Source organism: Vulpes lagopus, chromosome 6 (genome assembly GCF_018345385.1).
Source record: "Vulpes lagopus strain Blue_001 chromosome 6, ASM1834538v1, whole genome shotgun sequence".
Taxonomy (NCBI): domain Eukaryota; kingdom Metazoa; phylum Chordata; class Mammalia; order Carnivora; family Canidae; genus Vulpes; species Vulpes lagopus.
This window is the reverse complement of record NC_054829.1, coordinates 28307387-28333149: the sequence shown is the minus strand read 5'-3', so window position 1 is coordinate 28333149 and position 25763 is coordinate 28307387. Positions and strand designations below refer to the sequence as shown.

Below are 25763 nucleotides of genomic sequence, written 5' to 3'. Positions count from 1 at the left end.
TCCATGTTGTCTATGTAAATGCACTCCAAATGCAAAGTTGAGTAGTTGGAACAGGGCACAGTGACTAGATGGTCTGAAAAAACAAAAATATTTACTGTTTGGCCCTTGCAGAGAAAGCATACTAACCTCTGTTATGTAATATTTTCTGTGTGAATAGTTGACAATTTATTTGTTACTGAGTTTTGGCTATCAAAATTAATGCTTGACTATTACTGTGTGTGTCCTGGGGGCTAGGCATGTGCATTCCTGGTAGGCATTTTCCTGGGAGTGGAATTGTTGGGTCACATTGTAAGTTTATGTTCTGCTTTATTAGATTCTTCAACTGTTTTCTAGTTTACCCTCCCACCAGCATTGTATGTATGAGAGTTGAATTGCTTACATCCTAAGACTTGGTATTGCCAGATTTCGGTCTTAGCCATCTTACTCAGTATGTAATTTCATCTCATTGTGGCTTTATTTTGTAGTAAACAAATAAATGTGGTTCAGGAACTGTTCATATGCTTATTGACCATTTGGGTATCTTGTTTAGGTGGCCTTTTTATAGAGTTCTTTATATATTCTAAACTAATTTTTTGATGGATCTATGTGTTGCGAGTATTTTCTTCCATTCTGAGACTTGCACCATTATTCTTTTAATGGTGTTTTCATTTCTATGAACCTGAAGATCATCAGAATATGCCACCCCAAAATATGCCACTTGGCACAAGGATTATTTTGAATGAAGGAAATTGAGAAATAGCAGATGCAAGACGAGTTTTGTGTGTGTGTGTGTGTGTGTGTGTGTGTGTGTGTGTGTGGTATGTTGTGTCGTGTCGTGTGCCCTCCCTCCCCCCCAGGCTTCCTGCCTGAAAATTGGGGCATAAATTTCCATTTATAAAGGTACATCCCATCTCTCTACCAGGAAGAGGAGAGCCATTCTTATCACTGGAGAAACTTGGGTCTACATGATCTTACTGAACAGTACTATTTACCATTTATTTCCTGGTCATCTTTCCACAATTTATCATTCTTAGGAGCTCCAGTCCCCCTTTCCTGTCTCATGACTTCTGCACAATGTATTGCCCCTTATTAAGGTAGTATTTAAGCCCCTGGGTCAAACTGCTTCTTTGCATTTTTTTCTTGTTTTCTATGATATCCCCATGGGTGTAAAAATATTAACATCAATGAAGAAACATGAACCTTTTCTTCTGTTAATTTGTCCTCGTCAGTTTAGTTAGCAGGCCCCTAGAAACTAAACATGAAAAGGTAGAGAAAAAGTTCTTTTCTTCCCTACAAACTACTGCCCATGATATTGTTGAACTTACTTTCACTGAAGAAGGTGAAATTAGACCTGGTATTTGTAGATATGTGGACAGAGCCTATCCTCAGCCTTGTCAAGGGACACTATCCCCAGGAAATATTATAGGAGAGATTGATTTGTATGTTTTTAAGTCCTTGTGATTTGCTACTTTGTTATTTGTCCTAAGGTCTGAATAGAGACAGAGTTCTCATCGTAGAATATTTATAACTTTTCCAGAGTCTTGGAGTAGTCTGGGTCCAGTAGTCTGGAGTATGTTTCTTTACTGTTCCATGGTATTCTGAATAGTCAAAGTTTTAATAAACATGCAGTACCGAATATTTGATAGGTGTATTTATTCTGAGACCTATTCTCTCATATCCCTGAGTTTAGAAATTTAGAAATCGAAGCTGATTTATCGAACTGTAATTTGCAGTGATTTGAATAGGGTAGATATGTTTTCTAGGGGATAGACTATATGATTTTTGAGGTCCATTGAATAATTCTGGTTTTGTTTCAGTTTTACAAATAGCGGTCCAGGGCAGTATTAGTTGATCAAAATATAATTAATTAAAATATATTTAGTTTGTTTGACAATAGATACAGATGTTGAACATGAAGGTATTCTAATACTATAGATGGTTTCACTAACTTTTTAAAAAAGATGTTATTTATTTATTTATTTATTTATTTAAGAGAAAGAGGGAGATTGAGAGAGAGCAGGAGGTGGGACAGAGGGATAAGCAGACTCCCTGCTGAGCCCAGAGCCCTAAAAGGGGCTCCCATTCTGATCCCAGCACTCTGAGATATACCCTGGGCTGAAGTCAGACACTCAACCCAGGAAACAGGTGCTCCTGTTTTCTCAACTTCTAATTTTAATGCAGCTGTCTAATTTCAAAAGGCTGGTTTGCCTCTTTCAGAAAAAAGATAAAACTTTTTTTTGCAACTGTTTCTTTTAATGAAATCTCTTGTACACTTAGCTATTTTTTTCTGTTTTTAAAAACTTTTGTATTTTTCTTATCTTTTCAGGTTATTCATTCTTCATATGGATGCTACTGTCTAAATTTCTGCAGCCATGGCACAAGAATATAGTAAGTGCTATACTATACTTTCTATGGCCTACCTGCTTTAAAATGTGTTGACTTTGTGTCTTTAAGTTTCTCATTGGAGCAGTGGAAATATAGAAACAAAGTTTTAAAAAATCTGCTTTTCTCAAAGGGATCAATTCATTTGTTCCTCTGCTTTTGGAGTCTATAGCTTTATATATAAATTCATCATGATAGTGATTAATTTCACCTTCAGATAAACATGTTTGCTCAGGCTATTCCCAGTTAGTTCCAGCAGAGCACACATTAGGGGCAGATCCATATCATGCATCTCATCCATCTTCCATATAGGAACTCCAGGGTAGGCCCTGGTTAGGGTCAATCCCATCCCTGCTTTATCCACAATTGACTCATCATGGATAAAGTGTCAGCCAGTGTTGGGTGCTGCCTGGACAGAAGGATAATTCAGGAATGGTCCAGTAATCCTGTCCTAGCCAGTGAGACTCCAAGGCAGGTTTGCCAGGAACTTCTGGCAGAAGTCTTCTCATACTTGAAACAGGGCTACAAGAAGAGCCTGCCTCTCTTTCTTTTCTGGATGTTGTTATGTGCTGGCACAAGATGTGCTGTGGCTGCAGCCTGAGCAAGAAGCCACACAGGGCGGAGGACAGAGAAGCAAGCCCTGAGGTCTCCCGAAGTCCAAGCATTTGAGCCAATGCATTTCCTTTTTGTTTAAGCCAGTTTACATTGGGAGCCAAAACATCCTAAGTGATTCACTTAATCTCCATTTTATTTTTAGTAATCCATTAGTTTCTCCCTGGGGAATGTGGGAGTAATTGCAAAGCAAGGCAAAATAATACCGTTAAATTAAACTGGCAGGGTATGCCGGTGTTGACTGGCACCCTCTTCCCTCTTAACAGTTAACTGGTATAGTGATTTGGTATTCAAAGACAGGCGAATAAAATATATCGCTTTCACTCTCTCTCTTTTCCCTCTGGAAGGTTTTGCCTTTTAATCAACCCACTTGAGCTGTGAACTCTGCAAAGGGTCTTGGCCTCCCTGTGTGAGAGCCAGCTCCTTGTAGGGATGTATATTTGGCAGTATGGACCTGTTCTTTCTGTTTCCTTAGAGTACTCTGTGCCCAAACTTCTGATGCCTTGTTTGCTTTGGTTCTTCAAAAATTAACATGAATATTTCAAATATAAAAACAACGGTATAAGGAATAATAGAAATACCCAATATGTACCCAATACGTAGAAAACGAATGTTTTCTAATTCTGTGTGGAACAAGTAAAAGTCCGGGGTAATGCCCCCTAACAGCAGCGCCTTTTTCTCCCTCCAAGGAAGCACTCTTCTGATTTTATTCTTTATTTTTCCCTTGCATTTGTCTGTGCTTTTATCACACTGGTGCAGTATGATTTTCTGTCCACTTTTTAACTTCAGGTAAATGTGGGTACTCTATGTATTTGATTTAAAATCTTTAAAATCGCAAAGGAGTTGAGAATAAATTCAGGATCATGAAAAGAGGCTATGAATTTGTTTGAGACACTAGATGTCCCAGTGATCTATAGTAAATGTGTTAGACTTTAAATTGTTGAGTTTAATCAGCTTGTGGACAGCTTTTAATCTTATTCTTTAAACCGGTGTCTGGTCTTCCAGTGAGCTCCCTTTCTTGACCTGCTTCTGCACTCTAATGCACACTTGGCTTTTATGGGATCAATTGTGTCCTCATGGGGCTTTTCAGGGTGTGGGGGCTGCTTTTTTATTTAAATAGCTTGATTCACCCTTTGCTTAGAATGCATGCTTTTGGCAGACTTGGGTAAATCTGCATTTTCCTGCCATTACAACTTCAAAATTTATTTTTGTGCCTTCTAAATTGTCCGTTCATATTTGTGGCAGCAGTTCCAGCAGAGGCATCCCATCCCCTCCTGTGAACAGGTTGGGAAACATGGTACTTTGAAACACAGTGCCTCAGTCCCTGGCACCGTGTCCTTACTTCCTTTTATGTCCAACTTGAGTCTTGGAGATCATTTTGTATCATTCTTACCCGAAATGGATCTTAGGTCATTTAACTTCTACAATCAAATAACTGTTCTGTTGCTCTTGGAGGATTCCTATTATCCTTTGTTCTTGTTTGGGATGTGGCCTCCACAGAACTGAATAGTCATTTCCATTCAGGGATCATTAATCCTTTCAACTTGGGGACATAATTACTGATAGAGTGTCAGAGAAAGATTTATGACAATCGGAAGAAAATTTCTTTCTTTTTTTTCCCCAGGATGTTATTTTTATTTAAATGTTTGACTGTGGTGGGGGGGGAGTAAACTCAAAAAATATTTTTTTCCTTCATTCATATAGTATACACGTTACAGGAAGGAAAACAGTAATATCTTCTGTTGATATAAAATTGGGGATTTTTGGACTGTGTGCATATACATTTTTTTGTTGTTAAAAAATGGGTCCTCCTTTTAACTTTATTTAAATGTAAGTATCTTTAGCTTTTTTCTCTCCAATGTGGATCCAGGATCTTAAATTAAAATGTTGCCAGTGTGAAAAGATAGCCATCAGTGGAAACACCCAATCATCGAGGCCCTTGTGAAAAGAGCTACTCTCTCATTGGAAGATGATCAGAATTTAAGATAGCACGCCATGTTGTACATCAGGCCAAATATAAATACAAGAAATGCAAGACATTTAAATTGTAATCCCATAGTATGTTTTATGTGCATTTTTTATTCAAAATTTAGTGTTATAGTTGCTTTTTGATGGAATAAGCCTATTGAAATTATTCTTTGAGAAATCAGTCCTGTGAATTGATGTTTTTGTTTCGTATGTGTATGTGTATGTGTAATGATACCTTCTTATTTATTTTTTCATATAAAGGGATTGTAGACTTGGCTGGATTTTATACCTCATAATGAAATGGTGCCTTTGTGGGGGATGGTCCATGGGTCTGAGAGAACTGGTAGACAGTGACTCAGACCTGTAATTAGGTCTTGCTCTCCGCACCCTTGTTGACTTGAAAGCACTGGCCATAGACCATTTAGTCTGGGAAAGCGATACATGAATCATCTAAATTGGCACAAATTATCTGGAATGCTACTAAGTGTTTTCTATTCTTTATTCTGATTGAGGGAATAAGAGAGGGAGATTTCTTCTTTGAGTTGGAAAGTACTCTAGAGGATACATATACATTTGGGGAAGCAGATGTCTTTAGTTAGAATGGAAAGCAATTGAATGTTTGACATTGGTAAAAACAATTTTGATTTTGTGGGTTGGTTTTAGAAGATTTCCTCCAAGCTCTGTATCCTTACCTTTGTGAAGAAGGTTGTGAACTGTTGCCTGTCTCTCTTTCAGGAAGAGGAGTCCAGGGGCTGTCTTGCTGTCTGTACCCTTAGCTTAACCGCCATACCACAACTGGGGTTATGGGGAAATTCTAGAAGTTGATATTGTATTTATTTTGCTTCCTCCTAACTTGCCACTCATCAATGTCTCTCATATTGAGGATAGAATTTTGTTATCCCTTTCTTCTCTTTCTCAGAATGAAGGGTTAACAGGCTTGTTGAGACCAGTTAGGTACCTGGCAATGAAGCTGATGAAAATTTTTTATCTTCACTAAATAAGTGTACTTTGTTTCAACTTGTTTTGTAGCAAAAACTTAAAAAAAAAATCATATTCATTCTAAAGTAGCAGACATTTACAAGTCATTTAGGTTAAAGATAAAATGAAGAATTTATATAGAAAGTAAGCCTTTTGGGGGTGCCTAGGTGGCTCAGTCAGTAGAGTATCTGCCTTCACCTCAGGTCATGATCTCCAGGCCGTGAGATTGAGCACCCTGCTTAGCGGTGAGTCTGCTTCTCCCTCTGCACCCCATTCCCCCCACCCCCACCCCAGCTCATGCTCTCTCTCTGAAATGAATAAATAAAATCTTAAAAAAAAAAGAAAGGCTTTTAATTTTTTTTTTCTTTTGGGTATTCTCTGATGGTGCATTAGGGGTTTTGCCCAGTGTTTACTATCCACTAATGTCTGCTCTAAAGAGAAAGACAAGCAGATTTATCTAATCCATAGCAAAAAGACCAGATTTTCAACTTGTAATGTCACTTGACCTTTTGATACATAGATAAATCTTTATTTTCATTTTGGAATATATGTGAGTGGGCATCTCATAGGAATGCATCTTTTGACAGGAAATAGGAGAAAGCCATTGCTCACCGTGTAATTTTGTATTCTGCAGGCATAACTACTGTTTTGTGTCTGTGGGTATATGTGCACAAGCATGTGAGGTTGTTTTTGTTTATCTAGGGCATAGCTCTCTGTTAGACATTGCCACATTCATTTTGGTTGTTGAAAATCAGGTGTTCAAATTAGAAAATTATTATTAGCTCTTATGCTGAATTAAGCTAATAGATTTTAGAGTAAGTTTCTAAGAAACTGTGAAATGACTCATGAATACCCTTGACAAAATTCTGAATTATGTGGTTAATTAAGCTTTTTTCCCTAATATGTCACAAAGACCTTCATATTCACAATTTAAGTTATGTTTATGAAGGATGCCCGTTCATGAAGAGCTGTGATCCTTGTTTGTCACGAGGACTTGTTTAGTACCCAATTAACCTTTCACTTAATCTCTTTCTGCAATTAGGAGCCAAGAGACCATGTCTCAGTACCAAATACAATTTACCCAACCTTACTACCCTTAGTTTGCATTTTGTGTAAATAATTGGGTCATTAGCCAATACCTAAACAGAGGGGCATGAAAGGTATATCTCTAGTTAGAATTTAACACCGCTTTATGGTTTCCAGATTAGTTTCTATAAATTATTTCTTCCATGGTAGTCCATACCTCTTGTTTAATGGGTGCAGTAAATTGTTAAACCTCAGTCATGAATTCCAAAGTTCTTAATGAGTGTTAAAGTACCTGCAGGAGTTTAATGTTTGATTCTGTCCTATCCCCTCAGGAGCAAATACCTCCTGACTTTGTGCAAATGAAGTCTCAGTTTTCTGAGTGAATGCTAATCCTCAATGAAAATTTCCCATCTCTCTCTCTCTCTTTTTTTAAAGTTCTCAAATCAATTAAATAAAATTAGTCTGGTCTGTAGGGTTAGGTGCTCCTTCTGTAATCTGGAGAGCTCTGCTAAACTGTGTGTGAAGGTAGACCAGCTGTCTCTTTCTGTCTGGCTATTTTACGCCATCCCTAAAATTTGATAATGTACCCCCTCTACCCACCTTCATTGAGGTACTAGTTGATCGCTATACTCTGCAAATGTTTAGAGTTTATTGGTTGTAAAGATTTAGCCCAAGGCCAACCATTAGTTGCTGGCATAACTTGATCCTTCAATTGTATTTTGATGATCATTTTGAATACCATCCATTCAGTTCTATTTATTCAAAGCATCAAGAAAATCTCATTTAACACTGAGCATATTTAAAAGATAACTTTAATACATGCTTATGGAAATGTAAAGACAGATAAACATAAAGATGAAAGTGAGAACTGTGTATAATTGTACCATCTATAAGTAGATGTTACTAACATTGGTGAATCGTGTGTTCTCACAGGACACAGATCCTACCACTAAAACCGATAAATCTCTCACACCACTTATTCTTAAAGGGCTGATGGGAAGTTGTGACACCCAGAAACCCTTCAGCACCTCTATCTGGTTATGTGTTCAGCCTAATATCATCTAAACTACTGCCAGTGTTTATTTCCACGGGGAGTGACCACTTCCTCACAGGGTAAGGAGAAGCTAGACTGTGGCCCATACTGGTTTCTTTTGTTAACATCCATTTTTAGGGAGAAATTTTCATGGGTAGGGCGTATTTCTTGTTTAAGTGAAGGAGTATTGTGAAATAAGCTGCTATATAGAAAGAGTAGAAGAGTAGTATACTTTTAAAAGAAAGACGTTTTGCTGATAGGAGAGAAAAGTCAAGCGGCCAAAGGCTGTGTGTGCTGATTCTTCAGGGATCGCTGAAAGGCAGAGTCTCTCGTGGGCTGGCTGTTTTTGAATCCAGCGTATCTGGCCCCTGGCACTTCTCTCTGATGTGCCTCTTCTCCCTGCGCCCCTCCCTGTCCTGTAGCACCTTCACACGACTTAGCAGCACAACAGGGCAAAGCTGTGGAGCTCTGTTCTGCATTGACTCAGACCTCTCGTTATCCCACTCCGTGCTTTAGTTTACGATAACTTGGGTTATTGTCGGGTTTTCCAGACATCACACCACAAAAACTCAAACAACAGACATCTCCCTGGATCTGAAAGTATTTGTCCTTTGTGGTGGTGTGACAGTTTCTGAGCATTTGTTTGCTGGCCTCCTTCTCTGAGGCCCAAAATAACTTGGTATGCCACAGCCCTCTCAGCTTCCAATGGGATGCTTTTAAGTGGCCTTAAGTGAGGCATTCTCCATGAGCAGGGATGCACTCCAGCCGGTTGGCCAGTAATGACCCCCACAGTTTCTGGTCCTGAAGCCATTGTGGTGTAAACAGAACAAATGAGAAGAGCTCTGGCCTTTGTCCTCTCCTCCAAGGAAAGAGAGTAAAAGTCGCTTTAAAGGAAGTCTGCATTTTGTGGTATCATTCAGTTTTGGCGCAGTGTCTTTAAATTTTAGCCTGGAATTCTTAGGGAGGCTCCTCCTCTGGAAGTGAATGAGGATTTTTAAAAGAGTGTTAATGCTGAAGCTGTGAACATTAGCAAGAACATTCTTTGTTACACAGCTGCAGCTTACTGATTTCACGTTTGCCATTGCAGTGCTTTCCATTGAGAGGCCAGGGAATTATATTAGGCAAAAAAGGTCAGCTTTTACATTACTTGATAAGATTGTATTATTGGAAAACACTTCAACTTAGGTTCATTGGTGTCACAATGTGTTTTTAGTTTGTTTGTTTGTTTTGTTTTTAGTTTTAAGCACAAAATTGAGATCTTTGTATTTTAATGGTTGAAGAAAGCAAATTTTAAGTTTTTAAAAGTTATTAATAAATAATAATCCTATCTTTTCTACCTGTTCTACCTGTTGAACATTTAGATATTACACGATGATGTTCAGTAGTTGTGAACCATTGTCTCTTTTTTTCTTTAAGATTTTATTTATTTATTCATGAGAGACAGAGAGAGAGAGAGAGGAGAGAGAGAGAGAGGCAGAGACACAGGCAGAGGGAGAAACAGGCTCCATGCAGGGAGCCTGACCTGGGATTCGATCTTGGGTCTTCAGGATCACACCTGGACTAAAGGTGGCGCTAAACTGCTGAACCACCCGGGCTGCCCTGAACCATTGTCTTTTTATCCACAACATTGGGATTGTGTATCAGTTGGATAGCATGAATTAGATTTATTTCAGGCAACTCTTCTCAGCCCTGGTCCTAATGCCATAAGTAAAGAACCTTCTCCATTTGTTTCTTTGCTACTTGTACTCTTCTAACAAGTTACAAGACTGTCAGTGGGTTCCTAATTTTATTAAGTTTACTACTCCACACCAAGACAGCTTGATGGGTTTTTTGTTTTTAGGTATGATTCCAATGTAATCCCTTTTTGGAAAGGATTTGGAGAAGTCATTTTTAGTGGGTCTCCCAGTCCCCTTGTTCCTTAGAGTGGGCTACCTTTTTCCTTCTCTGCTTCCATTTGTTTCTCCTTTTCAGATGAGATGGAGACATGGAAATGGATATGGGGTTGGGGGAGATGTATAGGTAGATAGGTTTGACTTATTTATTTTTTTTGAGATTTTATTTATTTAATAGAGAGCAAATGAGAGGGAGAGAGAATCTGAAGCAGACTCTGCACTGAGCACAAAGCCTAATGTTGGGGCTCGATCCCACAACCATGAGATCATGACCTGAGCTGAAACCAAGAGTTGGACGCTTAACTGATTGAGTCCCCTAGGCACCCCGGGTTGACTTTTTCTAAGTGGAGAATGAGAATAAAATAGAGTTCAGTAAGGAATAAAGTGATGGACCTGATCTGGGGAAAAAAATTAGGGTAAAGAGTCTGGGTGAGGAATTTGTAGTCTAAAGAGTAAAACACCAAAGAGAAATTGCTAACTCTGCCATTATTCTGTCAACTGTTTTTTTCTCTTGACTTCACTTGCACTGAGTAGTCGGTATTTGCTGACCAAGGTCTGAAGACAGCTTTTGAGCAGTAGTTTACTTGTCAGTGGTTTTTTTTCTTTTCTTTCTCCATAGTAGATGCTCAGTTAATAGAATGTTTGATTAGCTTGCTCACTTAACAGCAGGGGAAAAAAAAAACAAAAACCAGTCCTTAAAATAGCCATTCTAAATTGCTACTAGGTGAGTTCCTCCTTCATTAATTCTCTGAGGAGGCTAGAAAATAAGTGGACCACTTTTTAAAAAAAATTGGATCTTCTTCCCTACTGTTATACACTGAGATCTCCCACCTCCCCTCCTGCTGGGAACGAAAAATGTGAGAAGTTATTCAGGTTTCAAGGTAAGAGGGTGCATTGTTGTCTAACTCCCAGAGAAGTGATTTCCAACCATTCTTACATTTTATTGTCCTCTGTAAATTGGTTGAATAACAATTTTGTTCTGAAATTTTGTCACATCCTTTGAGATTCTTGGAATCCCCTAGAGGTAGAGGGGAAGCCACAGCTCAGAATTGCTGTATTAGGGATAATCCCTTGGCCAGGAGGCAGTTAATCTGTCAGGTCTGGGGGAATGGGATCTGGAAGCTAGTGTTTCTTTTCTGCCTTTTCTAGTTTGCTACCTCAGATCTCTGTCCTTATCACTGCATCTTTAAACCTCAATGTTAAGTTTACTTTCTTCCTAATGTTACAAAATAGAGGTAAGGTCATGGTGCTTCTTGGAGGAGTTTGTATATGTTTTTTGCTATTTCTGGATGCAAAAGACAAAGTCGGCCCATTCTTCTAGGTTTTAAATGCTTGAAAAACAGATGAAGGAGAAAGAAGGAAAGAAAGTCTGATTTCTTAAGTAGTTACTGTCTTTGTTTTGCAGACTTTTTTTTTTTGGCCATGATTATTGAATGTAGTGTACCACTGACTACAGTCATGAAGTGTTTCAAATCTGGGAGAACACCATGATCTGTAAAATAGTTTCTTAGTTACTTTTTCTCAGCTGTTTTTCAGCACAAGAGAAGATGCAATTATTTCAGTTTTGTTAGTTGTTTTCCTCTGGAGGCAGAGGAGAACATTGTTTTTCTGTGACTTTCCTAAGGCCATGTGGTCTGTTTGATGCTGGGTGTTCCCTGTAGTCCTGCATAGATTTGGCCCATTTTTCCAAAGGAGTTAATGAATACAAAAATGCTTTCCTAGTAAACTGTAAAGTATAATAAATAGTTATAACTGTTATTCTGTGCTAGAGTTGGTGACCATAAATATTCTGTTCAGTTCGTGACCTTCTGTCCAAGAATGGCTACTTTTGACAGTCCTCTTTCCAGGGAATAGCTAGTTCTTGATTACACCATTTTTTATCGGCCTGGACCTTTTGCAGAAGAAAATGATTTGCATATTGAACAAATGTTGTAGTGTACATTGCATTAACATGAGTTTCTGACATTTCACAATATTTACAAACACAGGAGTCACTGCCCTTCATATACGGCAGTAATTGTCTGTTGGCAATGACCATGAAGTTCCTGGCCATGTGAAAAATTATTTCAGAGTCTCAGTCTCCTTGTTCAGCAGGGGGACTGCTTCTCTGGCAGTTGGACGTGTTGCCTTTGTGGAGCTTTTGTATAGCATATTGCTTTTTGTTTGGGCTTAACTCTTTGCCCTCAGGCTTTTCAGTGGTACATACCTATGCGAAAGACTATGCTGATTTAGAGATGGGTAACCTGGTCTACAAAAAGTATAACTTGTAAGGAAAATAAAGAGGGGGCAAAAGATGCTTGCTCTCTCTCCCAGAGGAACCACAAACCAGAACCGTTCTTGTCTGTTTTAAGCCCTAAGCCCCAGTAGGTGAAGAGACGCTGCTTGTGCAGATACTGTTTGAACAGGTGCCTTCTTCAGTGGGACAATGCCATGTGACACTTGCAAGCAGTACTAAAAGTGCTTCTGCATTGGCAGCAACCACCTCATCAGAAATGCTTCCTTGGGTTTCATAGTGAACCTGTGCTGACTTTCTGGGAGCTCTAAAAATACTGTCTTGGGATTTGACATTCACGGTAGCTGGCCGATAGTTTACATCGACAAGCCTCTTGGGATTATTTCCAGACGCTGATCGCTGGCTATCCAAGACTTGTTTCACTGAGGGGAGGAGATGGGCTGATTGATGATTGCGTGTATTCTAAGACTGCCTGATTAGAGGGACATTTCTGAGCATGTCATTCTATGTTCTTTCCTTTCCAGTATACAGATCTTCCTCAGCTTAGGAGGGGTTCCATTCCAGTAAACCTATCCTAAGTTGAAAATAGTGTAAGTCAAAAATGCATTTAGTATACCTAACCTACTGAACATCAGAGCTCAACCTAGCTAGCCTACCTTAAATGTGCTTAGAACATTTACATTAGCCTAAAGTTGGGCAAAATCATCCAACATAAAGCCTATCTTACAATAAAGTGTTTAATATCTTGTGTAATTTGCTGAACACTGTACTGAGAGTGAAAAAAAGAATGATCATATGGGTACAGAATGGTTGTCAGTGTACTGGCTGTTTACCTTTATGACTGCACGGCTGACTGGGAACTGCAGCTGGCTGCTGCTGCCCAGGAGCATGAAAGAAGATATTAACATATCACTAGCCCAGGAAAAGATCAAAATTCCAAGTATGCTTTCTCTTGCTTTTGCACTATTGTAAAGTAAAAAAATCGTTAAGTTGAAGCATCATAAGTCGGGGACCGTCTGTATATTGAAATTACAATGTATGAAAGGCTGTGATAAAGTTGATTCATAGAATTTGTTTTTAGGCATTTTGGGTTTTTTAAAGCACAGTATTATAGCTGGCTAACAAAGTTTTCAGTTATCTTGGAAGTGATGTCTCGGCTAAATAAGAAAAAGAAGAATAAAATAGCAGTGGAAACACTTGATTCATCCTAATGAAAACATTTTAAACTCTTGTTAGTATAGAAGTCTCTCCTCTTTGGGGGGCACCTGGGTGCCTCAGTGGTTGAGCGTCTGCCATAGGCTCAGGTCATGATCATGGGGTCCGGGGATCAAGTTCCAAATCAAGTTCCTCGCAGGGAGCCTGCTTCTCCCTCTGCCTATGTTTCTGTGCCTCTCTCTGTGTGTCTTTCATGAATAAATAAAATCTTTAAAAAAAAAGGTCTCCTCTTTCAAATGAGAGATGATATTTAAACTTAATTATTGGGGCATTTTAAATTGGAATTAGGGTGAGATCAAGAGCGCTCAAACACAGAGAAAACCAAGTGTAAGTTGTAACTTCCGCAGCAGCAGACTTGTTTATGCTACAAGGAAGCAATTTCTTGTCTCCACCTCTGGTACGTATATATAATTCACTACCCCATATGAGGTGAATTAGCTCTTTTATTGGGCCATTTGTTAAATGTTAAGTTCCATCTATTGGTGAATAAATCAACCTAGTGAGCATGTTCCATATTGAGAATGTTTGTCTAACCTGAGGATTCTCACGTTTATTACTCTGTGATATCTCCGTTTTAAGGATAAGTAAATACAGGCCTAACTGCATAGTTATTTGTTAAAAGTAGCAAACAAGTCACTTGAAGGGCAGGAAACAGATGGATCCTTGCATACTTCTTCCTCTGAAAGATAATCCATGTTGACACAATGCATGCTTCATTCCGACAAGAGAGATTCCAGCCCTTTGCCAGATACTGTCTCATTATCTTGGGCGGGTAGTATGGCTGCTGCGCATGGTACCTAGAGGTCCTCCTCTCCATACCTTTCCCATCGAATGGCACAGAAGAGCTCTGCACACCTGGGGACTGACTGCTGGGGTAGGAGACGTGGAGGAGACAAAGGCAGCTCCTTCATCCTGCCCATCCCATGGTTCTCTTGCCTTCCAGATATTGATCCATCTCTCCCTGCACATCCCAGCTCTGCCTGTGAACTCCATGACGGATCTTCCTACCTGTCTCAGGCCTCTCATCCTCTCTGGTTTCCAGTGCTGGGAAGACAAGCGTGGGGGAGGGGATGTTTATATCATCATTCCTTTATGCCTGTCGTCTTCCAAGATTTGTTTTGTTTTTTGAGACATAATATATATGCAATAAGATGCATAGACCTTAAGTGTTAAGATTTAGGTTTTGTCTGTTGGCAGTTATGAATAAGGCTGCTGTAATTATGAAGTCATTTTCGGGGCATATATTTTCCTTTCTTTTGGATAAATACCTGTGGGTAGAATTGTTAGTTCATGGAGTAGATGTATGTTTTGCTGTATAAGAAACTACCAACTTGTTTTTCCAAAGTGGTTGGGGCATTTTACACCAGCAGTTTATGACGTTCTAGTTGCTCCACATTCTTAATCAGCATTTGGTATTGTCAGGTTCTGCTTGGTTTTGTTTCTCATTTTAGCCATTTCTGGTGGACTAAGTGTGAAACAGTATCTCATTGTGATTTTAGTTTTTTCCTGAAGTCTAATAGTTTTGGGGATCTTTTCATGTGCTTCTTGGACGTTTATATATTTTTTTCAGAGTATCTTTTTTTCATGTCTTGACAGTTTTTCTAAATTATTTTTGAATTATCTTTTAACTCCATTTGTAAGATTTTAAATATATATTAAAACACCTATTATGTATATTTTAGTAATAAAGTTACATACAAACAGACACACACTTATGGTGCCTCTTTAGAAGAAGGCTCTGTTTTAAATTTAATTTATCATTTTTCATGGTCATTGCTTTACTGTGTGTTATTTGAGAAATCCTTGCCTCTCCAATATTGGGAATATATTTTTCCTATATTTACTTAAAGATGCTTTAGGGTTTTATCTTTTGCATTTAGCTTGATAACCTTACTTTAATCTTTTTGGTATGTGAAATAAGGTAATTGTTGAGGTGAACCTCCCCCCCCATATGTATAACTAGTACCATTTATTAAAAGACATTTCTATTAACTGAGCTGGTGTTTTGTTGAAAATCAATTGCCCATATATGGGTGAGTCTGTTCTTGGGCACTCTTCTGTTTTACGGGTCTGTTGTCTGTTCTTATGCCAGTTATACATTGTCTTGGTAACTTTATAATAAGTTTTGAAATTAAATAATGAAATCTTCCAACTTTGTTTCTTATTTTTATAATTGTTTTGACTATTATAGATTCTTTGCATTTTCAAGTAACTTTAGAGTCAGCTTGGCTTTTTTTTCCCATAAAGCTTTCTAGATTTTTTTCCTTTCCTTTTTTTTTTTTTTTTAAGGTAATCACTACACTCAAAATGGCGCTCAAACTCACAGCCCCAAGATCAAGAATTGTATGCTCTACCCATTGAGCCAGCCAGGTGCCCCAAGAGCTTGCTAGTTTGTGTGTGTGTGTGTGTGTGTGTGTGTGTTTAATTCATGAGAGACAGAGAGAGACAGAGAGACAGAGGCAGGAGGAGAAGCAGGCTTCTCGCAGGGAGCCTGATGTGGGACTCAAATCCTGGAATAATGCCCTGAGCCAAAGGCAGACACTCAACCACTGAGCCACCCAGGCATCCCAGAGCTTGCTAGGTTTTGACTGGGATTTCATTGAGCCTAATTATTATTTTGTGGAGAATAGACATTTTGGTAATACTAAGTCTTTCATCCACAGACCTCTCCATTTAATTTCTCTGAGCAACATTTTGTAGTTTTTAATATAGAGGCTTCTCACATATTCCATTAAGTATTATGCTTCTATAAATGATGTTTTAAAATTTTATTTCCAATTTTTCACTTGCTGCTTGTATATTGACCAGCAAAACTCCTACGTTCTCTTGCTGGTTCTAATATTTTGTGTGTGTATACTTTATAGGCTTATTGACATACATGATCATGATAGATGTCTGTGAATCGTGACAGTTTTACTTCATCCTTTCCCATCTTTAAATCTTTTTAAAGATTTATACCTTTGAAAAGATTTGCTTTTCCTGGCCTTATTGAACTAGCTAAAACTTTCAGCATAAGGCTAACTAGTGGTAAGAATGGAATCCTTGCTTTATTTGTGATCTCAGGAAAAAAGTTTTCAGTGTTTCCCTCTCAGTCTATACCTAAATTTTTTACACAGTGGCTGAGCCCTATAATTCTTGATCTCCTTATTTCCAGGAATGGAGTTCTCAATCTTCATGTTCCTGTTCTTTCCTTTGTTTGTGCATTTGTGCTACATTACCCTCGTTCTTCTCTTTGTTTTCTGCCTCATTTCCCCAGAAGTGACTCTATTCCTCTTCCTCCCCCTCATCCTCCTTTTCTTCTTTATTCTTCTATCTCTGTGAAAATAGCTTCTTTTCTTTTACTGGCTTTTCTTCTCATTCGTTTATTCTTCCATCAAATGTTTATTGAGCAGGTACAGTGCGACTGACTATGCTGGTGTCTGGGCCTATGTAGGTTGATGAGACTTGGTCTCTACTCCCAAAGAGGTCACCCTAAAAGCACGGGAAGTGCTTCAAAAGAATGAATGGCTCCTTGGAATCCCTTGGCAGAGGTGAACATCTCACCTGGTCGGGGGCCAGAGAGGCCTCCTGGGGGAGGGGACTGTACTGTTCTCTCCTCTTCATGTGCGGTCACTTGAGATAGGGGTGGTTCTCCTTTATTCCTCCATGTGTGGTCATACCTCTTCTCAGTCATGTCCGTCCCCAGGCAATTTCCACATCCAGCTGGAGGCACAGGTGTTAGAATTACTGTGCTGCTTACTGTTTTGTGTCCTCTGCGGTTTTATGAAGAGCTAGCCTAAGAGTTGTTCAGCACTTAATTGTAGTAACTTGCTTTTTAGCTTCAACAACTGTAGAATTTTATATGACTCAGAAATAATGTTTTTGAATACATGAGCTCCTTGAAAACCTTTTTTTTTTTTTTTGGTTTATTTGTATCCTGTATTTTACTATTAGATAGATTTTTAAATTATGAAAATGATTTTGGAATGTATTAATTTTCCAGGATTATTTATTTTGCTGGAGTGTTTGCAGGCAGGGCTCCTTTACCTCTGAGCTACTGGACAGTAGGATGGCTCTCTGGTTTGTTACTGTTGGCAGAGCAGACTGTCTTTCCTTGACTAGCAGATGTTCATGAGCTATGCTTTTTCAAAATTCCTACCTAGGATTTTCATCTGTTTCTTTATCCAAACAATGTCTGTTTCTTTTCCTTTGTCTGTCAGATTGCTTCCCTTATTAAAAAGCTCTACTGATCCTTGTAGAGCCATTATGATGCCACAGAACACATTTCTTAAAGGAGGTACCAACTAAAGATTAATGTATTTTCAGATCATTAAATTATAAAGGTATGAATAGTGTCTTAATGCTAATGGAACAGATACATTAAGCATTGTTTAGTGATTTCACCAGAGTGAAGGTGAAGCAATGAAATACGTTAAATATATACAAATTGAATTCTATATTTCTTCTTTCAGGCAAATATATGCTACTTAGTATCCATTAAATGGGTCTGAATAGCTTTACTGTGCTTAAGCATCATGTCAGAAGTCTGTAAACCCAATTATGTAATGAAAAGTATGTTATCAGCATTTTATTCAATGTGTTTCTGTCATTTACAAAATTTAAATTACTTTGAAAGATAAAGAACTTATCTTTTATTACCAATGGATTTTTCTTTTATCCTTACAGAGAGGAATGTGTTGGTTATAGAAGGTATTTATGTATCAGTTAAAATCAGTACATAAGGATGTATGTTTTATTGTGATTTTTTAAGTGCCCTAAAAATGCAGTTATCAACATATAGTCAACAGGAGAATCACTATTTTAAATATAATTTACACTAGGATGCAAACATTTCTAATATTCTTAATTAAAAATAAAATAAATATGGTATTCAGTGTAAAAGTGAATGAAAAGACATGATTAGACAATGAAATATTAAACTGTTTGACCAGGAGCAATTATTAAGCCTTATTCCTCAGAGGCTTATTGTCATTGTTCTTGTTTTTAAACTCAGGTCTGCCTTTTCTGTCCTTTTTCTTAATACATGATTAAAAATTCTTCACCTTGGGGTACCTGGGTGGCTCAGTAGGTTAAGTGTCTGCCTTCATTCAGCTCAGGTCATCAGGTTATCAGGTCATGAACTCAGGGTCCTGGGATTGAGCCCCACATTGGGCTCCCTGCTCAGCAGGGAGCCTGCTTATCCCTTTCCCTCTGCTCCTCCCTACACACTCTCTCTCAAATAATTAAATAAAATCCTTTTTAAAAATTGCTTTACTTTTATTGTACCTGTTAATAGTTCATAGTGATTTAGTATGTTTTCAGCTCTGGAGAAAGATTTGGGAAGTCCTCCCAAAGGGCAGTCACAGTGGCTCCATTGGCTTTTATAGAGGGCCTCACGATGTGGAGGGTCCATTTATCAGTAGATTGGGATTTGCTAGGTATAATTTATTTTTATTGATTGACTTCTGTCTGAATCCTACCTTTTCAATTATCTTATCATCTTTTAGGCAGAGCCTTACTTCTGAGAGGTCACCTTTTTTTCTTTCTTTCTTTCTTTCTCCCCTGTTATACCTTGAGTCTTATTCTCCCTATGCAGGATGCTTGCTTGCCCTTGCAGGGAAGGGGCTGTCCCACAGGGAAGCCAGGTAATTCTGCTATGGCCATTCCAAGTCATTGGACCTCTTTTGATTATTTCTGATGTGTTATTTATCCTCTTATTCTCTGTTCCCAGATTGTCCAGATAGTTAGACAAGGTCAGCTGCAAACATGTGATATTTTCAATCGCAAATTACTCAATCGGGAGAAATCTATTTAGTTCTTGAACTAGGTCACCAGACACATTGTGTTAATCCCATAGTTTAAATGGGCCATCTGTTGAGTCACCCTGGTAATTGTTCCCTTTTTGAATGCTAGTGTACCCAAGTTAAGCTGCAGCCAAGGATGTTCAGAGTCTTTTCAAAGAGACTAATGCATTAACTGTGGGCCCCTCTCAACTGAAACTTGCCCTTGGAGAGTTTCTGTTGTCTACTTCCTTGCTTCTGTATTCCTTTTCCTCAATTGTGAGATTTTTTTTTTTTTTTTTAAATTATGAGAGTTTGGGATTGGAAAAGTTGAAGGTCATGCTTGTTGAGGATAATTAGAAAAAAGGAGAAGTGAGATTGGGAGTAGGAAAAAGAGGCCAAACGTTTGTCAGTAGTAATAGTGGATTTCTTTACTTGGGAAGCTTCGGGAAAGGGAAGGAAGAGGATGAACAGTAAACCTGTTCTGTATACTTGGGCTTCTCTGTGACTCAGGAGAGGAGCTTAGAAGGGTAGGATGGGGGTCATCAGAGCTGAGGATTTTAGCAGAAATGGGTTGCCCAGAGCCTCTGGAATGTGCATTTTACCTTGTGTTTCTGATTTTCTGGGGAGATCTGGAAAGAGTAAAAAACATGGAGTGTGAAGTCTGGAAGGCAGTGGCCATGTAGGTGGAGAATTAGACTGTCAACATGTTATCCATGAAAAAGAGAAATGCCAGCTCTGTCATGTTGGCCTCCCTTTCCTCTTGTCTTCTCTCGAGATGATGTGTTCTGGTTCCGGGACTTTCAGTGCTGTCCATGTACCTCTGTGCTACTCCATCCTCTACCTCCAGCTCAGCCTTGCTTCAGATTTGTATTTTCAACAGCCTCCCTTATATCTCCATATAGATGTCCACTGGAAGTGGTCAACACAAAACTCTTGATTTCTATGTATAGTGAGCAACTTATCATGGCTTCTCAGGACTCTTAGGTTTTAACACCCTTTGGGGAAACCTCTTAGTCCCAGGCAAATCAGCATGGTTGGTCATCCTATTTCAATTCCTTTTTTTAAAAAAAAATATTTTATTTATTTATTCATGAGAAACACACACACACACACACAGAGAGAGAGAGAGAGAGAGAGAGAGAGAGGCAGAGACACAGGCAGAGGCAGAAGCAGGCTCCATGCAGGGAGCCTGATGTGGGACTCGATCCCGGGTCTCCAGGACCACACCCTGGGCTGAAGGTGTCGCTAAGCCGCTGAGCCACCGGGCTGCCCCCTATTTCAATTCCTTAAGCCTGCTTCTCTGCCACTCTGAATTTCTCAGGAGATTGATCCCTCAATTCATAGTGTTATACATTCAGCACTGTGTTATGTGGCTTACCAACATCTAAACTGTCAGCATGCCTTGTTGTCTCTATCTTCAAAAATACCCACCTTGTCCACCTCTCTCCATTTCTGCTGATCCTACCTTAACTCATGCCATGTGAGTCTCATGCTGGGCATGTCATAGGACAAAGCTGTGGAACCCTGTGACGACTTCATATTGCTCTAACCAAGGCCTCCAAGCTTTCTTACAGTCTGATGCCAATACTGGATCTCTTTACACTGGGCATGCTAAATCTGTTCATATTTTAAGGTCTTTCTTCTTGCTCTTCCTTCTGCCTAGGATGTCCTCCCTTTGTTATTCTGGTGGTGGTGGTTGTTTAAAGATTTGTTCATTTATTTTAGAGGAGGGGGGATGAGGGGCATTTTATCCCTGAGGTCACAACCAGAGCCGAAATCAAAAGTCAGACACCCAACTGACTGTACCACCCAGGTGCCCCAGGAATGTCCTTCCTTTGGGTAGCAGATTCCTTCTTGACATTTAGGTCTTCTTATCTTAAATGACTTCTTAACAGAGAGGCCTTCCTTGACCAACCAATGGATGAGAGTAGCCAACAAGACATCTTGACCGTATTACTTTTTTTTTTTAGATTTTATTTATTTATTCATGAGAGACACAGAGAGAGAGAGGCAGAGACACACACAGGCAGAGGGAGAAGCAGGCTCCATGCAGGGAGCCCAATGTGGGACTCGATTCTGGGACACTGGGATCATGCCCTGAGCCAAAGGCAGTTGCTCAACCACTGAGCCACCCAGGTGTCACGACCATATTACTTTTTAATTTTATTTTTCTGGCTAGCACTTTTCATTCTCTGACCTTTATATTATTTGTTGATTTGCTTGTTCTTGCTCTTCCCTACTAGAATGTAAGCTCTTTGAATGACAGCTTTCCCCCTATATTCACCATCCTATCCTCAGGTTTTAGAACACTTCACAGAGTAGGTATTCAGGAAATATTAATTGAAGTAAAGAATAAACTTAATTATCTTAGATAAGGCATCTAATTAAAACTTTGAGTGAAAGAAAATTTTGAAAGATTTTTAGCAAGCAAAGTCAGTCAGTGAAAATTGTGGGATATCTGTCATTGCTGCCACAAAATGTGTAGAATATCATTGATGTAATTTCATTTAATGACATCATCCTTTGCTTCGTGTTGGTTAAAATTCTTTCAGAACCTTTCCAGGTTTATTTGTAAATATATTTTCCTATGTCTTATGTTTTCCTATGTCCTATATTTCTTTTTAGCTCATAAGTCATTCAGTGGCGAGCTCCCCTCTGTAGTTTTCATGACTGTACCCCTGAGAGTAAAAGTAGAATCATGGTGTACATCGGTCTGTGGGCAGTGCAGAGACCCTGAGAGCCTTCCTTACTTGTTTGACCTAAGGAACTAGTCTTGGAACTTGGGTGGTTATAAATCATTGCATTTCATTGTCTACACCAGAGTCTGAACCTCTGGACCCTGGCACTTGAGGCCAGATGATTCTTTGTTATGGAGGCTGTTTTAATCAGAAGATGTTAGCAGTCTCCCTTGGCTTCTGCTCACTGGATGCCAAGAGCACACTGCTCATCAGTTGTAACCATGAATGTCTCCAGATAGTGCCAAATGTCCCCTTGGGGACAAAATCGAAACCACTGTTCTAAACAACCCTGTCTTTCCTTCTATATTCTTTACATTGGGAAATTACTATGCAAAGAAATCAAGTTGATGGCTGATTTGGGGGGGGGGGGGGAGGAGGGAATGTAGCGGATTTTTAAAAAGCTATAATAAAGAAAGATTTTTCATTTTACATCATTACTAAGTTATAAGAATCTATTTTCAACTTAGTTTGCCTCTGTAATTCCACAGTAAGCTTTGCGTTAGAAACCCTAAAATATTCTGAGGGAATTTGTTCTTTCAGTGTTTCTATATTTTTCGCCTGCTCCCATCACCATGGAGCTAAATACTTTGAGAGACATGTTAGGTTAAAAACAGTAATGACAGAAGAGGGAAAAATGTGTTTCTTCTGCTTCATTTTCCCTTCTCTTTAGTTCTTCTTTACCCCTCAGTCAACTGAATGGGATCTTTAATTTGAATGTTGTTAAATTTGGCATCAAGGTAGGAAAGGCATGTTTTTCAGGAGGCGGTCTTTTCCCCCCCCTTGGAGAATGCTCACATCAGAATTTGAGCAGACCTATGAATTGATGATATTCTAAGATAAGGGAAAATGTACTGGAACTGGTTAGGGAGGGAGCCTTTTCCCTTGGCCTGCACCTATTTTATATAGATTTGTGTATAATAAAGGTCACATCGAACTGCTTACAACTCTTCTACACCATATAGAATATTTTTACATATGAAAAGCAATTATCAAAATGTATATATGCTCACTTTTAGTGTAGAGCTGATTCTTTGAAATAAATGCAGTCCTCATCAGCTTTCTTAAACTGAGAACTTAGCACAGTACTGTGCGTGAAGCATTAAGTACTCAGATAATCTATTAATTGAAGAATTTGAGTTTCTAATCTGCTTTATGAGTAGTGGAGATGTTGCAGATTGGTGAACATAGTATGCTGGAATCAGTCATTTCCTATCCACAAGAAACAAAAGATGGCTCTGATTGTTCTTTGTATTTTTCAGGATAGGGTTTTTATTTGAAATACATGCCCTCACCCAATTATATACTTTGAGCCTTGACCTGTCTGAATGGAACATTTGCTAGTACTTTCACAAGGATTACTCTCAAATATGGGAAAATTCTTTTCACCTAATATATATGAACAGTAGCATCTTCTGTGAGTTTCTAGGAACATGTACTGATACATTGTTTCTGTTCAACAAAGGTGGTTTGGAGAGTTCTTCTGTTTAAATACTACATTTTTCTAAACAAATTAATTCATGTCTTTTAGTATCAGTAAGCTAGTGGGGGATTCATGTGCTGAAACCTTCAAACATTAATTTCAGGAAGCGTAGATGCCTCATTTCTTTTTAAGCTTCCTTTTGTATGAGTGAAGACGTGGTATTGAATTTAAGGGTAGATGACTCTTAAACTATGGAATTTAAACATCAGAGACTTAAAAATAACTGCAAAGATTAAAAAACAGGAAGGTTAAAACCTTGTATCTCATTTTGTGCTATGGACTAGTGAGAAAAGACCATCTTTTTCTAGTTTCGTGAAGTCTTTAGCTTATCAGTTATCCCCAGGATGAAACGTAAGAAGACATTCTTTGCATTCTTCAGTAAAACTCCTGCCATGTGATCTTCTGTATAAATTGCTGGTGTGTGCTTTTTCTTTGTTCATTTGTATATTGATCAGAACAAAGATAACAATTCACAAATTACAACATCCTCTGGTTTTATTAAAAAAATATTTCTGGCATGTTTTTCAATGTTTTCTTTCTTGTTCCCCTTGCCTTCAGTACCCAGACTACCCTGTTCTAAACGTACATATTTTTATATTTTATATTTTATAAATATAAACATACATACAGAAAAGTTAATCTTTACCTCTTACATTTTTAGTATTCCTATTCTTTTTGCAAGTATATATAGACACATCCACCCACATGCATGTATGTTTACATTTGTATGTATATATGTTTCTTTTTCTTCAAGATTTTTATTTATTCATGAGAGACAGAGAGAGACAGAGACACAGGCAGAGGGAGAAGCAGGCTCCACGCAGGGAGCCCGATGTGGGACTCTATCCCAGGACTCTGGGATCACGCCTTGAGCAGAAGGCCGACGCTCAACTACTGAGCCACACAGGCATCCCATGTGTTTATTTTTCTGTGTTAATGTTTTTCTTTTGGCTTTCAGTGTAAGCAAGAGATATTTCTAAGTACCGGCTATGTGCTGAGTGCAGTGCTTGGGAGTGTGATGAGCTGGTAAAGACCCTATCTTCTTAGAGCCCATAGAAAACCTGAGAACAGAGTAGCACGCACAGGGAAGGAAAACAGTCGGTACACACATTAGAAATACTGAAATACTACTTGTTGTGGCATTCTCCCCATCCATGTATGTGCTGTTATTAGGGTGTTTTTCTTCTTTCCGTTGTTGAGATTGTATTACATAATTTTTAAAGTTTAAACTTAACATTATGTTGTGTTCTCTGATGTATTTAAACACTTGAACATAGTTATGAGGAGGATATAGTGTTGTGTTTGTGGACATTCCATAATCTCTTTAGAGAATCATATGGTATTTATCTTATCTCTGACTGATTTATTTTGCTCAGGATTATCCTCTCTAGCTACATCCATGTCGTTGCAAATGGTAAGAATTCATTCTTTTTTACAGCTGAGTCATATTCCATCGTGTGTGAGTGTGTGTCTGTGTGTGTGTATGTGTGTACCTCTTCTTTATCCATTCATCTATTGATGGACACTTGGGTTATTTCCATAGTTTGGCTATTATAAATAATACTGCAGTAAACATAGGGGTGCATGTTTTCTTTTCAGGTTGTGTTCTTGGTTTTTTTGGGTAAATATCCAGTACTGTGATTCCTAGATTATATCTATTTTTAATATTTTGAGGAAGCTCCATACTGTTTTCCATAGTGGTTGCACCAGTTTGCTTTGTCACTGACAGTGCAGGAGGTTTCCTTTTTCTCCACATCCTCACCAACATTTGTTGTTTCTTGTGTTTTTGATGTTAGTCATCTAACAGGTGTGAGGTGATAACTTTTACTGTGGTTTTGATTTGCATTTGCCCAATGATCTGTGATGTTGGGCATCTTTTCCAGGGTCTGTGGCCATCTGTATGTTTTCTGCTTTTTTTTTTTTTTTTTTTTAAGATTTTGTTTATTTTAGAGAGGGAGAGAGTGAGGAAGAACAGAGGGAGAGGGAGAATCTCAGATAGTTGCCCCACTGAGGAGCCCGATGCAGGACTCAGTGTCACAACCCTGAGACAGTCAAGAGTCATACGTTCAATTGACTGAGCCACTGAGGCACCCCTGCCCATTTTAAAATTGGATTATTTGTTTTTGGGGTATTGAGCTGTATCAATTCTTTATATATTTTGGATACTAACCCTTTACTGCATATGTTATATTTGCAAATATCCTTTCCTATTCAGTAGGTTGCCTTTTAGTTTTGTTGATTGTTTCCTTTTTTATTTTAATGTAGTCCCAGTTTATTTTTGCTTTTATGTCCCTGCCTTCAGAGACATATCTAGAAAAAGATTGCTACACCCCATGTTGAAGATGACAGCCTGTCCTTTCTTCAAAGATTTTTATGGTTTCAGGTCTCACATTAAAGTCTTTAATCCATTTTGAGTTTTCTTTTTGTGTATGGTGTAGGAAAGTGGTCTAGTTTCATTCTTTTTC

At 38.6% G+C, this 25763-nt stretch overlaps 1 protein-coding gene across 20 annotated transcripts in view; it reads left to right on the top strand.

The window, feature by feature from the left end:
• The window catches only part of SIPA1L1 (signal induced proliferation associated 1 like 1), a 373433-nt gene that overhangs the window by 180677 nt on the left and 166993 nt on the right, over positions 1-25763 (top strand). For all 20 annotated transcript variants that reach the window (XM_041758492.1, XM_041758500.1, XM_041758507.1 and 17 more), the window contains one exon: positions 2306-2367. The gene's annotated coding sequence lies outside the window, so the exon portion shown is untranslated. The remainder of the gene's footprint in view (positions 1-2305; positions 2368-25763) is intronic.